The sequence below is a fragment of the Aythya ferina genome, assembly GCF_964211825.1.
Source record: "Aythya ferina genome assembly, chromosome: 3".
Classification (NCBI taxonomy): Eukaryota; Metazoa; Chordata; class Aves; order Anseriformes; family Anatidae; genus Aythya; species Aythya ferina.
Window position 1 is genome coordinate 30,632,422 of NC_140298.1, and position 19,260 is coordinate 30,651,681.

General features: G+C 39.0%; 1 protein-coding gene across 3 annotated transcripts in view; it reads left to right on the forward strand.

Annotated features, from left to right (window-relative positions):
• Positions 1-19,260, forward strand: part of LOC311433862 (uncharacterized protein) — a 443,722-nt gene that overhangs the window by 372,059 nt on the left and 52,403 nt on the right. The window contains exon 4 of one of the 3 annotated variants that reach the window (XR_014690994.1): positions 18,633-18,818. The exons of 1 other annotated variant lie outside the window; for it this stretch is intronic. The gene's annotated coding sequence lies outside the window, so the exon portion shown is untranslated. The remainder of the gene's footprint in view (positions 1-18,632; positions 18,819-19,260) is intronic. One more of the 3 variants, XR_014690995.1, reaches the window with a different exon arrangement.

Below are 19,260 nucleotides of genomic sequence, written 5' to 3' on the forward strand. Positions count from 1 at the left end.
ATGTTATTAGCTGACAGCATTCCCCTTTGAAAGTCACAGGTAAAACCCTTATTTTATTTCTGTGCTCCCTTCAGCTCCTATGTGACAAAATGAACATGAAACATCTAAAGTTGACATTCTTACCCTGGTAAGATGGAGACCCAGGTAGTATCATGGAGCAAATCTGGAAGATAACAGCCACATTGATGAGAAACACGCGTATTTTGTTACCATGGTGAATAACCGAACAATGTTTTTTCCTCTTCAACCACAACAAAAGAATGCTTAACCTAAAACTCTAAAACTTACCCTGGGGTGGTTTGGCAACATCCTAAAAAAGTGAATGTTTGTGGGTTAGATTCACAGCCTGCATTGCTCCATATTGGAACTAGGTATATTCTTTGCAATCTTAGCTTCCCGAAGAAATGAGCAAAATCAAGCACTCTGCTTTGCATTTAGAGCTTAAAAAAATTTACAGTGTCAAATGTAATCAGGAAGAACTCATCTACAATTTCCCTGGCTTGATACTTGGTGATTTGCACATTATGGAAGAACTGAAGTGCTTGACTGACTCCTGTTTATTTACTCTAAATGCAATACATTCAATACTACCTGGTATATCCCATGCCTCCTCACAAAACCATTAGTTGTAGCTGTTTAATTTTTTCCCCATCTGTTAATATTGCAAGATTATTGGCCTAGGGATCATCGTTTGGTATTACAGTCAAGTCCCTCCAGCTGACAGCATAAGGCATATAGGGTTTGTTTTTAGCTATGTACGGGTTTGTTAAGCTCTACCCCCTTGTGCTATAACCTTCAAAGAACCATGTCTTCCTCAAGCTGGAATTTGCCTGAAAAACTTCAGGGGAAATTGTCCATCTGTGTGCAAGAGGAAAACTATACTGCTTTGGTTATGATAAGAAATGTTCGTATCTGTTTCTTTGAGGAGCTCTACTTCACTTAGCCTTTGGAGGAGAACTTAAAAACTAGAGATGCAAATGGCTTTTCTGTGTAAGAGAAGAGAGACTTAAATTAAGCCACTGTTTAAGTCTTTCAAATCTGTGGTTCGTATATGTTATGTAGAGACATGCTTAAACCTAGCAGTCAAACCTCTTTATTTGTTGGGCATACTTAATGTCCAGCTCTTGTCATGTGTTCTCCCTTCTGTGGCTGGCTGAACCGGGGTCAGGACCTAAAATTGATAGATCAGGCCCACTCAGCATGGGTTTACAAAAGACAGGTCCTGTTTGACTAACTTGATTTCCTCCTAAAACAAGGTGATGTGCTTTGTGTAGAAGGAAAGGCTGTGGATGTTGTCTACCTAGACTTTAGCAAAGCTTTTGATACTGTTTCCCACAGCATTTTTCTGGAGAAACTGGCTGCTCATGGCTTGGATGGGCATATGCTTCACTGGGTAAAACAATATCTGGGTGGATAGACCCAAAGAGTCGTCGTAAATGCAGTTTCCATCTGGAGGCTGGTCACTAGTGGTGTCCCCCAGGGCTTAGTGTTGTGGACAATTCTCTTCAATATCATTATCAATATTCTGGATGAGGGGATTGAGTGCACCCTCAGTAAGTTTGCAGATGACACCAAGTTGGGGGATAGTGTTGATCTGCTTGAAGGTAGGAAGGCTCTGCAGGAGGATCTGGATAGGCTGGACTGATGGGCCAAGGCCAACTGTATGAGGTTCAACAAGGCTAAGTGCTGGGTCCTGAACTTGGGGCACAACAACCCCATGCAATGCTACAGGCTGAGGAAAGAGTGGCTGGAAAGCTGCCTGGTGGAAAGAGGCCTGAGGGTATTGGTCGATAACCGGTTGAGTATGAGCCAGCAGTGTACTCAGGTGGCCAAGAAGGCTAGCAGCATCCTGGCTCAGGAATAGTGTGGCCAGAAGAACTAGGGAAATGATTTTCCCTTTGTACTTGGTTCTGTTGAGGCCACATCTCAAATATTGTGTTCAGTTTTGGGCCCTTTACTAGAAGAAGGGCATCAAGGTGCTGGAGCACATCCAAAGAAGGGCTACAAAGCTGGTGAAGGATCTAGAGAACAAGTCTTATGAGGAGTGGTTGAGGGAGCTGGGGTTATTTAGCTTAGAGAAAAGGAAGGTCTCTCTCCATGGAGACCTTATTGCTCTCTACAACTACCTCAAAGGAGGTTGTAGTGGAGTTAACTCCATTAACAAGCCATTGAGGTCGATCGTAGAAATAGGGGCTTTGGGTCTCTGATGCTGTTCTTTGCAGAAAGTTACACTCCTGGGTAGAAGTTATCTGCTTTCCACACTACTTACATTTATGATCAGTTTATTCCCTTTTTTTGGTATACCAAAATTGTACTTGAGCATTAATCTCTCTGTTCTCTACCTTCTTTTCCATGTGACACACTCTTTGATACTTCTTGTCTGAATAGCCCCCATCTGCATCATTCCCAGCCCCCATCCATCTTTCTTGTGCATATATATAACTGAGGAGGGTTTTAAAGGGTCTGTCTGTATCAAGTACTACTCATCATTTTTTTTTAGGACTTGAATGGCGGAACAATGAATACATGTATTAACTGGAGATTTGGCAGTAAGAAAAATAAATAAATCTGTAATGCATTACAAGGGAGAATATGAGATCTCAGCTGAAGGAGATTGGTAAAAAAAAATAAAATAATAATTGTCTGTTAGGAACAATTTAAATGGATCAGATCTGAATTGATCTGGGGGGATGTGGAGAAGACAAGGGCGTCAGAGAGTCATTGCTGGCAAGTTTATAGTAATAAGTCCTTTTATTTGTTCCTAAAAGAAAATCCTTCCATATAATTTTAGCTGACTTCATCTGATCTTTTTTGTTCGCTTATTACGATTATTCTAATTCACTTCTTAATGTTTTTTGCTTATTGAATGATGTTCAGACCCTTTCATAACATCTTCCAATTTTGTATCACTAGCAAATTGTATTATCACACTGATTTTTGGCTGAGGTGTTAATGAAAATGTTAAGACCAAACCAAGACAAAGCATCAAGAAAGTTATATTAAAATATGTCTAGGCTGAGAACACAAACTGTTTTTTTTTTCCTCTTAATATGTTCCTTCTCAATGTTATGGTTCTTGAACTGTTACCTTTTTCCTTTATAACTGATAATTTCCCATGTGATGCTGTACCAAATACTTTGCTGTAATATAACCAGACAGACAAGCTTCTCCCGAAAAGCTTTGTCTGGAAAAGTGGTTATTTTATCATGTGAAATTTTCAGGTTAGTCTGACTTGATCTTTTTTTGGTAAATCTGCATAATATTTTACCTCATTTGTTTGCCTGCCATTTTGAAAAAAATATTCTTTCCTCAAAATCTGTATAATAGCTTTTCTGCACCACTGAAATAGACATTACAAGCACCTAATTCTGAATCTGCTGTATTTTCTGTTACTTTCCCCTTCTCTTTTTTTTTTTTTTTCTTTTAACCTGATAGTTCTCCATCACTGATGCCAGCTTTTTAGATCCAAAAAGTCATGCTAATTGAGACATGATTTTTCAGCCTGTTCAATACTATTTTAGGGATGAGCCCACTCCATTTGAATGCCTTAACTCTGATTTTTCCTCCATTTTGGTTGCAAAAATCTCTGCTTTTATTTTGTCATTCCTGATAGCCAGTCTTTATTGTATTGATTTTGGTCACTCATAGTTTCACTACACAGCTGCCAAGCCTTTTTTTTCTTCTTCTTCTCTCTCCTTTTCTCTGCATAGCTGCAAGTCTTTTATTTAATCTTTCTTAATCTAATTTGTTTTGAGTATGTCAGTCTAAATTTTGCTTATCCTTTTATATTGCCTCCTATCTAGAATAGTGTTTTTTTTTGCTGATCAGTCTTTTTGCTTCTTTCATTGTCAGCCTCTCACTTATAGTTAGTATCAGTTTTGCTCATCTGTTATAATCTGTTTTTATAATGTCCTCATTAATTACTGCAATGAAATCAGAAAAAACGTACTATCTAATGAAGAGGTATTTTTCAATAAAAGATACTGCATTGTGCAATATAGATTTCCCAAACTGTGTCTAAACAGTGCACTGATAAAGCTGAAGCACAAAAACTACATGTCTTTGAAAGAGGAAGATCTTTCACATTTTCTCACATTCTGAGGTTTTATCCTAAAAGACTCTTCAGTTCATTAGAAAACTGAATATTTTATTTTTCAAGGCAATCTGGAAGGCTTCAAATTTTGAATTACTTCTTCAACTTCTTCCGTGGCAGTCAGAAAATCTCACTAAAAATCCTCCCTAGGTTTCACTTCTCTCTACAGCTGAGCGCTGTGGCTGTAAGTGGACACATAGCTCTAAAGCTTATTCTGCATAGCGGGCAACCAGAAAGGCTCAAAATATTTGTCAGTATTTTAAGATTTATATTGCCTTATCATAAATGCTGTGTATCATAACATGGCCCCATTTTCTGACCTGACTGGTGAGCCAGAAAATTGAATAGCTGCTTCAGAAAATTAGTACAGTAGTAGACAGGCCAATACTAAATAGTTAGTAAGATGTTAATTGAAATGCACTTGCAAGAAGTGAATCTGTGGGTTGAAGGGTTGAACTATTAAGGTGCAAAATGCTTTGAAAATACAGAATGGTTACTCTGACTAAGCCTGTAAGAAAGAAAAGATGAAAACAAGTGTATTTTCCATGCAGGTAACGTACTACATAAGCTTTATATCTATATGATCTTCCTTTTGAAAGGGCTAAAAATAGTATTATTTCAAAGTGACTGTTTTTGAAGTATAGCAACTTATAAATAAAATCAAATTACTATTAAATAATAAACTGAGATTATATGTATGTTCACAAACAGTTCACACTATTTCAAGAGTTTTGGTAGTATGTATTGTTTTCAGCTTGCTGCTTAAGTGCTGCATGATTAAGGCCCTGAAAATATTTTAGAAAGGGAGATAAATTCACTAAATATTTTTAGACTTGGGGCTAAAATTTATTAATTAAGCTTAAATAACAAGTGATTATTTTTGGTTTGAAAAATACAGCGTCACTGTGATCTCAGTTCAGGGAAGGGTTTAAAATACATCTTCAGTTTGACTTCACTGTGTTGTAAATACATGCTCAAAATTCTGTTCATGCACAAATACTTTGCTGATAGATGGCTAATAGCTGATACAATGAATTAATCATCAAAGGGAAGGTTGTGATTTTGTGCAGTGTTCACCATTATAATACCTACTCACCTTTTATATCAGTCTGATGGTGGGCTTGAAGGCTCAGAATCATATTTAACATTATCCTTTCTGGAGTAAAGCTCTTTGTATCACTGAAATTAGAGTTTTATTGTAAAAACATTATTCATTTAGTTTTATGATTGTTAGTATTCATTTGTCTTTATTGATTGGATGATTAGGGTTTCTTATGTAGGAAGAGTGTTGCTATATGTATCATTGTTCTGAGGAGAGGACTTAGAAAAAGTTGCACAATTAGGCAGTGAGGATGCATGTTCTAAGTCAATGGCTCTTTCTCATGTCAGTTCAAACACAAAAGTGGGTACAATCAAATTCCATTAAAATCAGGAAGTGTAGTAAAGTTAAGCCTTCATGGATGAATGGATAAAATAAAAAGGAATTTATGAGTGTTTCATTGTTTAACATGGATTTGTTTTTTGGGCATTATTTTCAGCAGACACTTGAGGCTTCAGTGCTCTTTGTATAGATTTCACGTACCATATAAAACCGTATGTTTCCTCTCCTCAATTCTCAGGAAACCATAGGGTGAACAACTATAATGAAATGTCAGAACAGCCATTCATTTCTTATTTATCAATGCATGTATTCCTGTATGGAAGTACACGTACTTTTGTTTCATTTCAGTTTCATTTCTGAGATTCAGGCTGGTCATGATGACGCTCTATAACTATTAACTCCTGCAAAATTCTTTGAGCTTTCCTATCCTAAGAGGCTAGGAGAAATGACATTAATTTGAAGGAGTAATATTACCTGTAATTTTCTAAAATGCTGTTTTAACATGCCCAAGTTTCTGGGTGGCTAACTATGAAATTACTGCTTTTTTATAACTGTTTAATTTCATTCCATAATGGAAAACCATTATACAATACCCAAAGGCTGATGTGGTAAGTGGTTTCTAGAGCTTCTCATTTCATAAGTACTTTTATTGAATTAGTTATAGACTACATAAAAAATCATCAGAAGTTTTACCCTGGTCTGCCACAAGCTGTACCTTTGTGTCAGAAAATCCTGAAGGTGTTGCTTCATACCAATTGGCACAGGATGTTTCTTTAAATGGGCCAAACTGTCAGCTGAATAAATACATTTTGCCGTCAAATGAAATTGTTAGTAGCTTATCTGAAGGATTATTTGGTCTTTGCCTGTTACTACCTACCAACAGAAATGGAAAAAAAAATGTGAGAAATACTCTTCTTTTAAAACACGGAATGAAATATTTTAGGCCAGTGGCCAGACACAGTCAGAAAATGCATTTATGGGTTTGAAAAAAAGGATGAATTTTGAGCATTTGAGAAACAGTGGCTTCCATGTATTTTGTTTCTCTTTTGCGCACTTGTCCAGTTTTACTCACACAAAGTTATTGAGCACTGAGCTACAGCTCCCCCTTCTTCAATTATTCTGTATGCCTTAATACTGAAGTCCTATGTTGAAGCTGGTTTTGCCTGGTAGAAGATGATGCAGTCCCAAAGTATCCTTTCAAGATGTTAGAGACTTGCAGGATTGAATTGGCTCTAAAAATGTTGGCAGACTGAATCTGAAATTAGGAACACAAAGGTAACAAGTTCTTCATAAAAACATATTTCTATAAGGAGAGCATTCCCTATTTGATATCTTTAACTTTGTGAGCTTACCTGAAATGCGTCGGAGAAGGAGGGGATTTTCTTGCGAGATGTTGTGGCTCTGTTAAAATTTTGATTGAGATACATTGATGACAGTATGTGCTGTCACTACAAACTGCTATCTTCAGGAACACAGTATTAGACTTGTGGTATATTAAAATCTGTTTCAGTTCATCAGGCTGAACAGGGTTAGCAGAAAAAATGTTTGTATTAGATTTCTAAATATTATATTAACACAAAATAATTAAAATTACTATATAATGAACCAAAACTTGGTTCCTCCAAGGTCAATAGGTAACTCTTATCCACTGCTAAGAGAAATCCACCAGGTATGATCTGAATTCAGATAAGAAAATATTAAGAGATCGTTGCATTGGTGTTTACTGAAAAAGAAACATTGTTAGAGCCAGCTATCAACACAATAGCAGTGTTTCCTGAGCTACATATAAACTTTTTGGGATGATTGTCACAGCTCACCAAAAACTCAATATGATGCGTGTTACTATTTCACAACTCTTAAGCAATTATATTTCTTTGTCAAAGATAAAAGACCTCAATTCCTGCTGCTTTCTGAGTTTAAACCTAGGATCAGCGTTTATTAGTTTGCTAGTGGTTGTGGTAGGTTTTCAAGAAGTTTTAAAACAAAGATTCAGTATTTTTCTATGTGATGTCCTCCACTTCAAACAAGAACTATTTCAGTGAGTTTTAGTGTATAGGAATCAGACCTCAAAATCACTTGGTGTCTTTCCTGGCCTTATAATAAGTGAAAGTATGACTTTATGCTGATAGTAAGCTACTAATTGAGCTTACCTCTCTGAATGTTCATTGTCATATGCTCACTCCAATGAAAAAACAGTCACTGATACAGAGTACTATGCAATATGACAGTGTATTATTGTGCTTTCCTCTTGACAGGCTAGATCAAAGTCATTGAAGGTACAGAAATATATCCCCAAACATTGCTCCGAATAAATTATGAAAATTGTTTCCTTGGAAAGTGCTGCTTTAAGCAGGAAAAAAATAAAATCTACACCAATGGAAGGTCAGTACTAGGAAACCAGCATCAATTTTCTTGATGAATTGGTAGTTCAGAAGCAATTCCATGAGAGTCTTCATTTCTGATAATACACATGACTTTGGCTAGATACCTGGATATATATATATGTATTTATATATAGGTGAGTAAACACAAAGTAGTGCAGATGATCTTTATCTCTTACATTCAGTGTGCTAGAACAAATAATATAGGCACGTAAATATGTCTGCCAAGGCTATCTGTAATAAAAGCAGAAGACAAAACAACAGCAACAACAACAAAACCACAAGAAACCAGCAGTGTCTACATTGAAGAATCATGGGTCATAGTGTGCTGCAGTAAATCTATTGTTAGTAAAGTTTCCTAGAATAGGATACCAAACAGTATCAGTATCTCTAAAACACTGTACAGTTTTTTAGTCCTTTCTTTGAAGGATTGCCATCCATATAAAAGGATTAGATAAGGAATAAGCACAGAATTTTTACTTACCTCAATTTCAAATGAACACGAAAAGGCATTGGACACGTATAAAGAGAGATGGGAGATCAAGTGTGAAGTCAGCTCTTTGTAACCGTTCTTTTTTCACCTTGTTATTTAAGTAGTCTTGAGGTGGCTGTCAGTTAAAATCTTGCTAAAAAATAATGAAGATATACAGTAGATGCGCAGAGAGACATGAAAACAAATATTAGAAAGTGTGCAAAAAGCCTTCTTTAAAAGCTTTTCAATCTCCTGAGGTTTTAAGAAGAGAATCAATTCAAATGTTTCTCACTCAAGTGTAAACATGGCAGAAAATAGTGGGAAATAGTTAAATCTGTGTCTGTATTGTACATCATATTAGCGTCTTCTTTTAAAAGGTAAGGCTGAAGGTAAATTTCAGAGATTTTTGCAGCACTGCCTGTGGTTTGCTGTGTGACTGAATTTAGGATTTTTGTTTCATTGTTACTTATTCAGTGTTTTTTTTTGTGTGTGTTTTTTTTTTTTTTTTTTTTTTAAATTAAAGGACAAGATCTGCTTCCCTTCCCTTCCCTTCCCTTCCCTTCCCTTCCCTTCCCTTCCCTTCCCTTCCCTTCCCTTCCCTTCCCTTCCCTTCCCTTCCCTTCCCTTCCCTTCCCTTCCCTTCCCTTCCCTTCCCTTCCCTTCCCTTCCCTTCCCTTCCCTTCCCTTCCCTTCCCTTCCCTTCCCTTCCCTTCCCTTCCCTTCCCTTCCCTTCCCTTCCCTTCCCTTCCCTTCCCTTCCCTTCCCTTCCCTTCCCTTCCCTTCCCTTCCCTTCCCTTCCCTTCCCTTCCCTTCCCTTCATATATATATATTTAATATTTACTCCCTAAATGCTGCACAAAACATCATTTTACGTTCTAATTCTGGTCTCTTCAGGGCAATAAAATTCCTACTAAAACCAGACTCAGCTGACCCTATAGGGAATAACAGCAGTTTTATGTTAGTATAATTTTCTAGCTTTGAATGAAATCATTACTTCCTTACTCTGGACAGACTGTCAGGCTTTAATTTATTGTCCACAATATCATTTTACCCTGTGCGATTTCAATGGCTTCCCTCTCACAAAGCAACATATACCTTTATGGCTCTTTGTATGCATTTGTATGCATTTGAAATGAAGTAAGAACCCATGGAAATCAGTTATGTTCTACTACAGGAAGGTGGATGTAATGCAGCAGAGAGTGTAATACTGCCTCGTGCAGTAGAAATGCTGCTGCAGGAAGTAGTTTCACACTTTTATTTATTTATTTATTCATTTTTTTAAGGAGGGTAGACTACTTGAGAATCTTTGAACATGCGATAAATATACAAATGATGATTTTAAGTTGTCTTTTGGGCCAGCAATGACTGTCTAGATACATCAATTTCTGTTTGTGTAATCTATCCATGCAGAGCCTCAAGCTTAACTTTATAAAGTCGAAAATCTTTGAAAATCCTTGGAAAAAAATATTTGAAAAATCTTTAATTCATATCTGGGAGTACTTATATACAGTTTTATCTTTCATTATGGCTATTTCATCTGGCTATCAGGGGAGGTCCCAGTTGACTGGCGGCTAGCAAACGTGACGCCCATCTACAAGAAGGGCCAGAGGGCAGACCTGGGAAACTACAGGCCTGTCAGTTTGACCTCAGTACCAGGGAAGCTCATGGAGCAGATCCTCTTGAGAGTCATCACGCAGCACTTGCAGGGCAAGCAGGCGATCAGGCCCAGTCAGCATGGGTTTATGAAAGGCAGGTCCTGCTTGACGAACCTGATCTCCTTCTATGACAAAGTGACGTGCTGGTTGGACGAGGGATAGGCTGTGGATGTGGTCTACCTTGACTTCAGCAAGGCTTTTGACACCGTTTTCCACAGCATTCTCCTCAAGAAACTGGCTGCTCTTGGCTTGGACTGGCGCACGCTTCGTTGGGTTAGAAACTGGCTGGATAGCCGGGCCCAAAGAGTCGTGGTGAATGGAGTCAAGTCCAGTTGGAGGCCGGTCACTAGTGGTGTCGCCCAGGGCTCGGTGCTGGGGCCGGTCCTCTTTAATATCTTCATTGATGATCTGGACGAGGGCATCGAGTGCACCCTCAGTAAGTTTGCAGATGACACCAAGTTATGTGCGTGTGTCGATCTGCTTGAGGGTAGGAAAGCTCTGCAGGAGGATCTCGATAGGCTGCACTGATGGGCTGAGGTCAACTGCATGAAGTTTAACAAGGCCAAGTGCCAGGTCCTGCACCTGGGGTGCAATAACCCCAAGCAGAGCTACAGGCTGGGAGATGAGTGGTTGGAGAGCTGCCAGGCAGAGAAGGACCTGGGAGTGATGGTGTATAGTCGGCTGAATATGAGCCAGCAGTGTGCTCAGGTGGCCAAGAAGGCCAACGGCATCCTGGCTTGTATCAGAAACAGTGTGACCAGCAGGGCTAGGGAGGTGATCGTCCCCCTGTACTCGGCTCTGGTGAGGCCGCACCTCGAGTACTGTGTTCAGTTTTGGGCCCCTCACTACAAGAAGGACATCGTGTTGCTTGAGCGGGTGCAGAGAAGGGCAACGAAGCTGGTGAGGGGCCTGGAGAACAAGTCCTACGAGGAGCGGCTGAGGGAGCTGGGCTTGTTCAGCCTAGAGAAAAGGAGGCTCAGGGGTGACCTTATTGCTCTTTACAGATACCTTAAAGGAGGCTGTAGTGAGGTGGGGGTTGGCCTGTTCTCCCATGTGCCTGGTGACAGGACGAGGGGGAATGGGCTTAAGTTGCACCAGGGGAGTTTTAGGTTGGATGTTAGGAAGAACTTCTTTACCAAAAGGGTTGTCAGACACTGGAACAGGCTGCCCAGGGAAGTGCCCAGGTCACCATCCCTGTAAGTCTTTAAAAGACATTTAGATGTAGAGCTTAGGGATATGGTTTAGTGGGGACTGTTAGAGTTAGGTCAGAGGTTGGACTCGATGATCTTGAGGTCTCTTCCAACCTAGAAATTCTGTGATTCTGTGATTACAAATAATTATTGTAAAACAGAGCTTTTCAATCTTTAAACATCAAAACTTCACTTCAATCCATTGAGATTTCTGATTTTCACAGTGTATGTATGGGTAGGGTGTGAGGAGTTGCTGTGCTCTCCTGTAGCCCCTTGCTGGTGAGGCAGTCAGGCTTAAGAAAGGTGAAAATGAACAAGTGATAGAGCTTGCTTCCATGGTCTGTAGAGAAGCTTTCTGTGTCTCATTTATGTACTGACTTTCTGCTTTGCTGAGGGCCTTGAATAAATGAAAATGGTGAGAATAAGCATTTAATAATTACTTGTTATGGTCTTATAGCTTACCCTTACTTTACGTCCTTGGGCAGCATTTCTAGTGTGTTGCTTACTGTGCAGATATTCACGAGTGCACGTGCGGACATGCGTAGGATGTCCTTGTCCTGCCTGAAGCCAGTGGCAGAACTCCCATTTGGACTCACTAGAGCAGGGGTCTGGTCCAGGGCTATTGCTGTTTTGAAGTTTCTCTTCAGTATCTGCTATACTTTTCTCTGAGTATGAGAAACACCAATTCTTGTAACCCTTACAATAATTTACCCATCTTCTTCTCACCTGAATGAATCCATGCAATTTTCTTTAATTCCTGATATAACCTCAATAATCAAACTCATTGATCTGTCTCTCTAAAGGGATCTTACTAGCTTAGAGTCTGTGAGATTTATGAGAAACACAGTTTCAAATTATGTCCTTATTGACATTAATAGTTATTTTCAGTGATACATCTCAGTCTCTCAACTTCATCCAATACATCTGCAGTGAGTCATTACCCCACTTTAGTTTTTATTAACCTTAATAGCAATATTTTCCTCTCATTTCTTTGTGGGTTTTGGATTTCTTGGTGCCTGCTCCTGCCCAGGATTAGTATTTTACACACTACAATTCATGTATCTGTAAGGAAATACAGCATCCGCTTCATTCCATTGCAAAGGCTATATCTCTAAATCTCTATTTCCTGTTGATTTATCTGTTTTCGATATCTGATTGAACCTTTACCCATATGTTTTTCTTTAAAATGTCTTGCAAGTGTTTTATTTTTTTTCTTAACTTCCAAATACAGCACATTATTTCCACAGCTTTTTTTTTTTTTTTTTTTTTTTTTTAATGCACAATAGTATTCCTGCTTTTGAAGAAAATTCTGAGGCAGGTGCAATGTATTGTACATACGGGAAGAATCAGAAGAAGTATCAGTGTTCCCTTAATATTTATTTTTGTATGTGGATATTTGCTGTATATGGATACTTGAAAAAATATTTCTTTTCAAACATGCATTTTGTTAACCTTCACAAGATAAAAATAAAGGATGGTTAAAAATAAATTAGTTGTAACTTATCTCTTCCATGCTCTAATTCATTGTTGATCGAATCTTCCTACAGTACTGCTAGCAGCTTGTTAATGCTGATCTCATTATAGGTAAGGGTGAAATATTTAACGGCAGGCATAATTTCTTTAAAAACCACTGTACTTAGTAACTAATGTAATTATACCAGGAGGCATAACAGAAGAGATTAGTGCAATAAGTGACCTAGCTTTAATAATGTCATCAAAAATTGTAATTGCAAAATTATCCGCTATGTTGTAAATATTCACTAACATAATATTCAAGTCACTCATCATTTGCAGCACTTCGTGAAGTAAGCAATTATTCTTTCCCATGTACAAATATAAATTCCATTAATTTTAATAATTCCCTCCTCACCGTGCAGTCCTGAGAACTGTATATTTAGACATAGTACAATATGCCTTCAGCCATGACTGAAAAACAAGTATTGTGACAGGTAATGTTTGGATACCAGCTTTCTAAATCTTGGTACTGAGCATACCTAGAAAGATTTAGAGATCAAGTTTGAGATAAGATCTCAGAGCTGCATGTAGATACACTCATAAAAATGTCTACAACCTAGTCTAATAAGGATATTGACAATATGTCCTAGATTTATTTCCAGATAGGTGTGTTTATATCCATCTGTCCATTGATCTATCTACCCATCTGTTGATACATTGATCTATGTCAATCTATCTCACAATATATTATTGCTATATCTTTAGGACTTAGGTCAAGAGAATAATTCAGAAATACCTAAGTGAAAATGGGAACCCTGATAAAAATCTATTTATTTACTTTTTTTTTTTCAGTCCTGTAGGAACTTTATTAGTCAGCAGAATGAGGGATAGATCTGGTTCTTTTGTTTTCTGAACTGCATTAAGCTCTATAGTCAGAATAAATATGAAATCCACATTTCCAATGTGACAAAAAATTGGTCATCTATAATAGCAGTTTTGTGTCTAATTCCTTGGAATTTTCTTGCCATCTTGCCATGTAAATGTCTGCATGGGGCGAAACCTGCTGGGCTGTGAATTGTGCTTCTCCAGATACAATAATGATTACAGTGTTTATTATAATATTTCATAGAAGAAATATTATTATAGAAATTATAGAAATATTATTATATTTCATAGAAGAACCATAGAATGGCCTGGGTTGCAAGGGACCTCAAAAATCCTCTAGTTCAAACCCCTCCTGCCATAAATTGGGACGCCACCCACTAGATCAGGTTTCTCAGGGCCTCATCTAACCTGGCTTTGAATATCTTTAAGGACAGGGCATCCACAACCTCTCTGGGCAGCCTGTTCCAGTGCCTCACCACCCTCTGAGTAAAGAATTTCCTCCTAATCTCTGATCTAAATCTCCCCTCCTTTAGTTTAGAACCATTCTTCTTTGCCTTGTAAATATCTGATTGAGTAAGGAGTTGCTCTCTATCTTTTTATAAGCCCTCTTCAAGTAATGAAAAGTTGCAATGAGGTCCTGCTGGAGCCTTTTTTTCTGTTTGGTGTTCATCTTCCCTTATTGTTCCTCACCATGCATTTTGCTGCAATCTCTAGGGAACAGAGAATTCTTTAACGTGTGAACTGAGCTTGGAACATTGTGGACCTTTCCTGAAGGTACTTCTGGAGGACAAGGAAAAATGCTTATATTGTGAAATCTTGGATGAAAATGGTCTTAACAAAACAAAGCACACTAGGTCTGAAAACTGGAGAAATTTCAAAGCTAAATTACCCAAGTAATATCCTAATAAAAAATACATGTGAGATGATAAGAAAAACACTATGTGAAAATATCTGCCTCCACTGAAAACCCTCCACTCCATCTTTCCCAATTCTGTCTGTGTAAAATGTGTCTAGTCTAAGAAAATCACTTATATTCCTTGTGAGGTTGAGAAAGAGAAGAACCTTGAGAGAGTAATTCATCCCATGTACCTTAGACATCTATCTAAGGTTGAAATCAATTGCTTTTGAAAACGCATCTTGCTTTTCAGTAACTGCAATGGAAGCTTCAATTGCTCCTTACTGAGTCTATATGTTCATTGTATTGATGTTGGGCTTAGACTAGATGCTGAGCCTTCAGACAGCTAATATGTGTGATGAATACCATCTGTTTTATCTTTAGCACAGAAATGTGGTATCCCATCAAGGATGATCTTGATTTTATAGGCAGGATCTGCCATGAAGCAGACTAGAAATTTTAAATCTTACAAGGAAAGGCCTTCTTCCCTTTCCTACAAAGGCCTTTACAGAAATTGTAGCCATGAGTTTCGATAGCTTTCAGCAATGCTATGAAATTCCCATTGATTTATGTGAGGGGTTAGACCAGCAATGAGCTGTGCTGAAAACATCATTCATGATGATTGTTATTGTACATCTGCTGGCCTTTCTCAAGGCTGTGCAGGGATGGCTTTTCAGCCACACCTGCTTACCTCTGACTTCCAGAATTTTCTGTGAAGTCTGCCCAGCTGGATTCTTGGGGGTGTGGGTGAGGTGGGGAAATAAAATATTTTGTCAAACCAAATGTGGACTTCTTGGGCTATCTCCAGCGATGCTACCTGTTGGGAGCAGAAGGAAAAATACCAAAAATACCATGCTGTGAATTGTGAGGGAAAACAGTTTTGGAAGCGTTACCGATAATAGTGACTTTTCCTTTTTCAACTATTATTGCCAAAGGCATTGTATTTGCTGATATTTCTAGGGTACAATTTCCATGCTCTTGCTGCTTTTTGCCTGTAACCTAGATGTATTTTCATTGTTCTGTGTACATTGCTCCTAGTTTGTATCTCATGTCTGTGACTGGCTGCTCTTGGCTTGGACTGGCGCACGCTTCGTTGGGTTAGAAACTGGCTGGATAGCCGGGCCCAAAGAGTCGTGGTGAATGGAGCCAAGTCCAGTTGGAGGCCAGTCACTAGTGGCGTCCCCCAGGGCTCGGTGCTGGGGCCGGTCCTCTTTAATATCTTCATCGATGATCTGGACGAGGGCATCGAGTGCACCCTCAGTAAGTTCGCAGATGACACCAAGTTAGGTGCGTGTGTCGATCTGCTTGAGGGTAGGAAAGCTCTGCAGGAGGATCTGGATAGGCTGCACTGATGGGCTGAGGTCAACTGCATGAAGTTCAACAAGGCCAAGTGCCGGGTCCTGCACCTGGGGCGCAATAACCCCAAGCAGAGCTACAGGCTGGGAGAGGAATGGTTGGAAAGCTGCCAGGCAGAGAAGGACCTGGGAGTGATGGTGGACAGTCGGCTGAATATGAGCCAGCAGTGTGCTCAGGTGGCCAAGAAGGCCAACGGCATCCTGGCTTGTATTAGGAACAGCGTGACCAGCAGGGCTAGGGAGGTGATCGTCCCCCTGTACTCAGCTCTGGTGAGGCCGCACCTCGAGTACTGTGTTCAGTTTTGGGCCCCTCGCTACAAGAAGGACATCGAGGTGCTTGAGCGGGTGCAGAGAAGGGCGACGAAGCTGGTGAGGGGCCTGGAGAACAAGTCCTACGAGGAGCGGCTGAGGGAGCTGGGCTTGTTCAGCCTGGAGAAGAGGAGGCTCAGGGGTGACCTTATTGCTCTTTACAGATACCTTAAAGGAGGCTGTAGAGAGGTGGGGGTTGGCCTGTTCTCCCACGTGCCTGGTGACAGGACGAGGGGGAATGGGCTTAAGTTGAGCCAGGGGAGTTTTAGGCTAGATGTTAGGAAGAACTTCTTTACAGAAAGGGTTGTGAGGCATTGGAACAGGCTGCCCAGGGAAGTGGTGGAGTCACCATCCCTGGAAGTCTTCAAAAGACGCTTAGATGTAGAGCTTAGGGATATGGTTTAGTGGAGGGCTGTTAGCGTTAGGTTGGAGGTTGGACTCGATGACCTTGAGGTCTCTTCCAACCTAGAAAATTCTGTGATTCTGTGAAAAATTCTGTGATTCTGTGACTTATGTTTTACAGCCCTTTGTGAAGTTTTTTGTTGTCAGTGGTAAGAATCTCAGTGATTTAGATGTTTCAGCTAAGCTCAGAATTCTTTTCTCTACTTTTATGACTATGCCTTCTGTAAAGTCCGGTCACTAGAGGAAACAAACAAACAAAACCAAAACAATGCCCCACACCTCATAATATTTAGTGTAGCTAGGTGTTTTATATTATAAATAGAAATATTATGTAGGTAATTTAGACAACAATACGTACAATTATAAGTTGAGTTGTAATGAAATAAATACATATAATTACATGCTGCTACTAAGTTACACAAAATGCATAACTGAAGTTTGTTACATATTGGTGGAGTAATTTACAAAATGAATTTAGGAAATTCCGTATTTTATTTTTTTAATGAATAGGGTTCAGCAAACTGATGTTACTACATTTTTCTGTGTTTGACTTGTGCAGGTCTAGGGCAAATTTATGCCTGGTGTAGTGCTGTTAATTTGATGGGAGTTACATCAGAGATATGAACTCATTCAGTTATTGCTAGTACCATCTGGAAATTTATAATGCCACAGCAATGTTTCACTTGCTGAAGACACATTCATCCTTTTTGTTTAGGATGGGAAGACGGGGATTAAAAATTGAAGATCACTTTAGCTTGCTCTATATCATCTTATATTCACTTGTAGGCTTTGTTATATTTGGATGATGAGATGTGAATTTAAATAATATTTAAATAAGCATAATAGTGCAATCAAAAAAAAAAAAAGACACAATTGGCCTCCTGAGGCAAAACAAATTCATGAATATCAGCATAATACTTTTACAATAGGGATAGATACATATTAAAAAGGCACCTCTGGAAAAGTGGTCACAGCTCTTAGTTCAGTATCCAAGAGGCAATGTTCAGCAAGGCTGACCTTGTGGAAGAATGCGACTTTTACTTCTGCTCATTCCTAATGACCCGAGGCATGGTACTGTACGGAAAGTTTTGTCTCTGTAACTGAAATGAAGACAAATGAATGGACACAAACTAGGTATAGTGTTTTCTGGTCTATTTCCAGTTATGGACCGTATGCATTTTTTAACCACCTTAAAAAAGTCAGAATAGAGATCTTCATGGAGTCAACAGAATAAAAATGCAGTGATGGCTGTGGTGGTTTGAGTTAGGCTTTCACCTTCCCTCAAGCCTGGTCTCTGATGGGGATAGTGTTGAACACTTGAGGAATGAGCATAGGAAACAACAAGCATAGAGTGATGTTTCCCTTGGCATATGCAGAGAGCTCTCTTTGCTGCTCTTCCTGACACATCTTTAAGTCTCTGAGTTAGTGTTGGCATTAAGAGCCTTGCTCCCAGGACTAGAAAACACCTGTGACAAAGCCCAGCTCTATTCTGCCATGGTTTATCATGCTGCATAATTCTGCTGGAATTGTTTTCTTCATTTTATTTTCCATTTGTTTAGGAAGTTATGCTGTTTGTTCTCATCATTTTTATTGGCATCTAGTCAAGAAATTTATTTTTCTCCTAATTAGAAACCTCTGCCTAGTTTTGCGACTATTCTTGATCCATGTAGAAACACGGAATGCTAGCTTAAGTCATTCCCCTTCTCCCCTGCTACCTCCAGGGCATAAAGAAGAATTAATGCTTAAACACGTGCTGATTTCTCATTTGCTCAGAAATGTACCCCAGACCTGTCCATGTCAAAACTTCAGGTAGCTTAAGGCCAAGGTTACAAAAACAGTAGAAATGTGGACAGTTATAACTATACCACATACATAGCATGTATAGATTTATATATGCTGTGTATACATGTTTGTGTCTGTGTAACTGATCTCTCTCTGTTATGCAAGGTGACAGCACTCCAGAGCTGGCAAAAAAAAAATAATATTTTGAACTAATGAGGCTAATTTAGACATAATTAATTGATTACCACAACCTTGCTTTCTTGTGGCATCTTGAGTTAATTTATGCAAGTATGGAGGCCTGAAAGTCTGCGTTATGTCATCTGAAAAACAGACTTTTCTATGCCTTAAGTGTGTATTTTTCTTTCCCGTGCCCACAGCAGGTTTGGGACAGGCAGCACACCCAGTGTGGACTCCTGCAGTGATTCCCTGCAGGTAACACAGCCTCCTGAGGCTGCTGCACCAGAGGGAACTCGTCACATTTGTTGGCAGCCCAGGGATTGATGGAGCACAATGCTGACAGTCACCTTCCTCATCTCTGGTCTCATTGAGTCATGTGGAACAAGGCAAGAATTATGTTAAATGTAGTGGTTTTGATTAAATATATAAATATAAATGGAGAGGTGTGTAACAGGTATTTACTGTAAGTCTGCTGGTAGCATAATTTCATAATTTTGCCTGAAGTTGCCTACCTTTAGAGGTTTATTTGCTTGCCTGTTAGGCCCTTCCTATTTGTGTCTGGTTTGCATTTACAAAAAAACAGAACCAGAACATTCATCAAAACTGTTCATCTTTGAAATTAATGGCAATATTGCTGTGTTGTTCACTGGAAAACACATAAGAAAATTTGTATTCAGAATGTTTTTGCAATTATGGTGCATTTTTATCCAGCCAGGTTACAGTTAAAAATGAAAAAACAAACAAACAACAACAACAACAAAAACATTTTTCAATGATTCTTTAATTTAAATAAGTTCATTATTTAGCCACCGCATGTCAGGATGATGA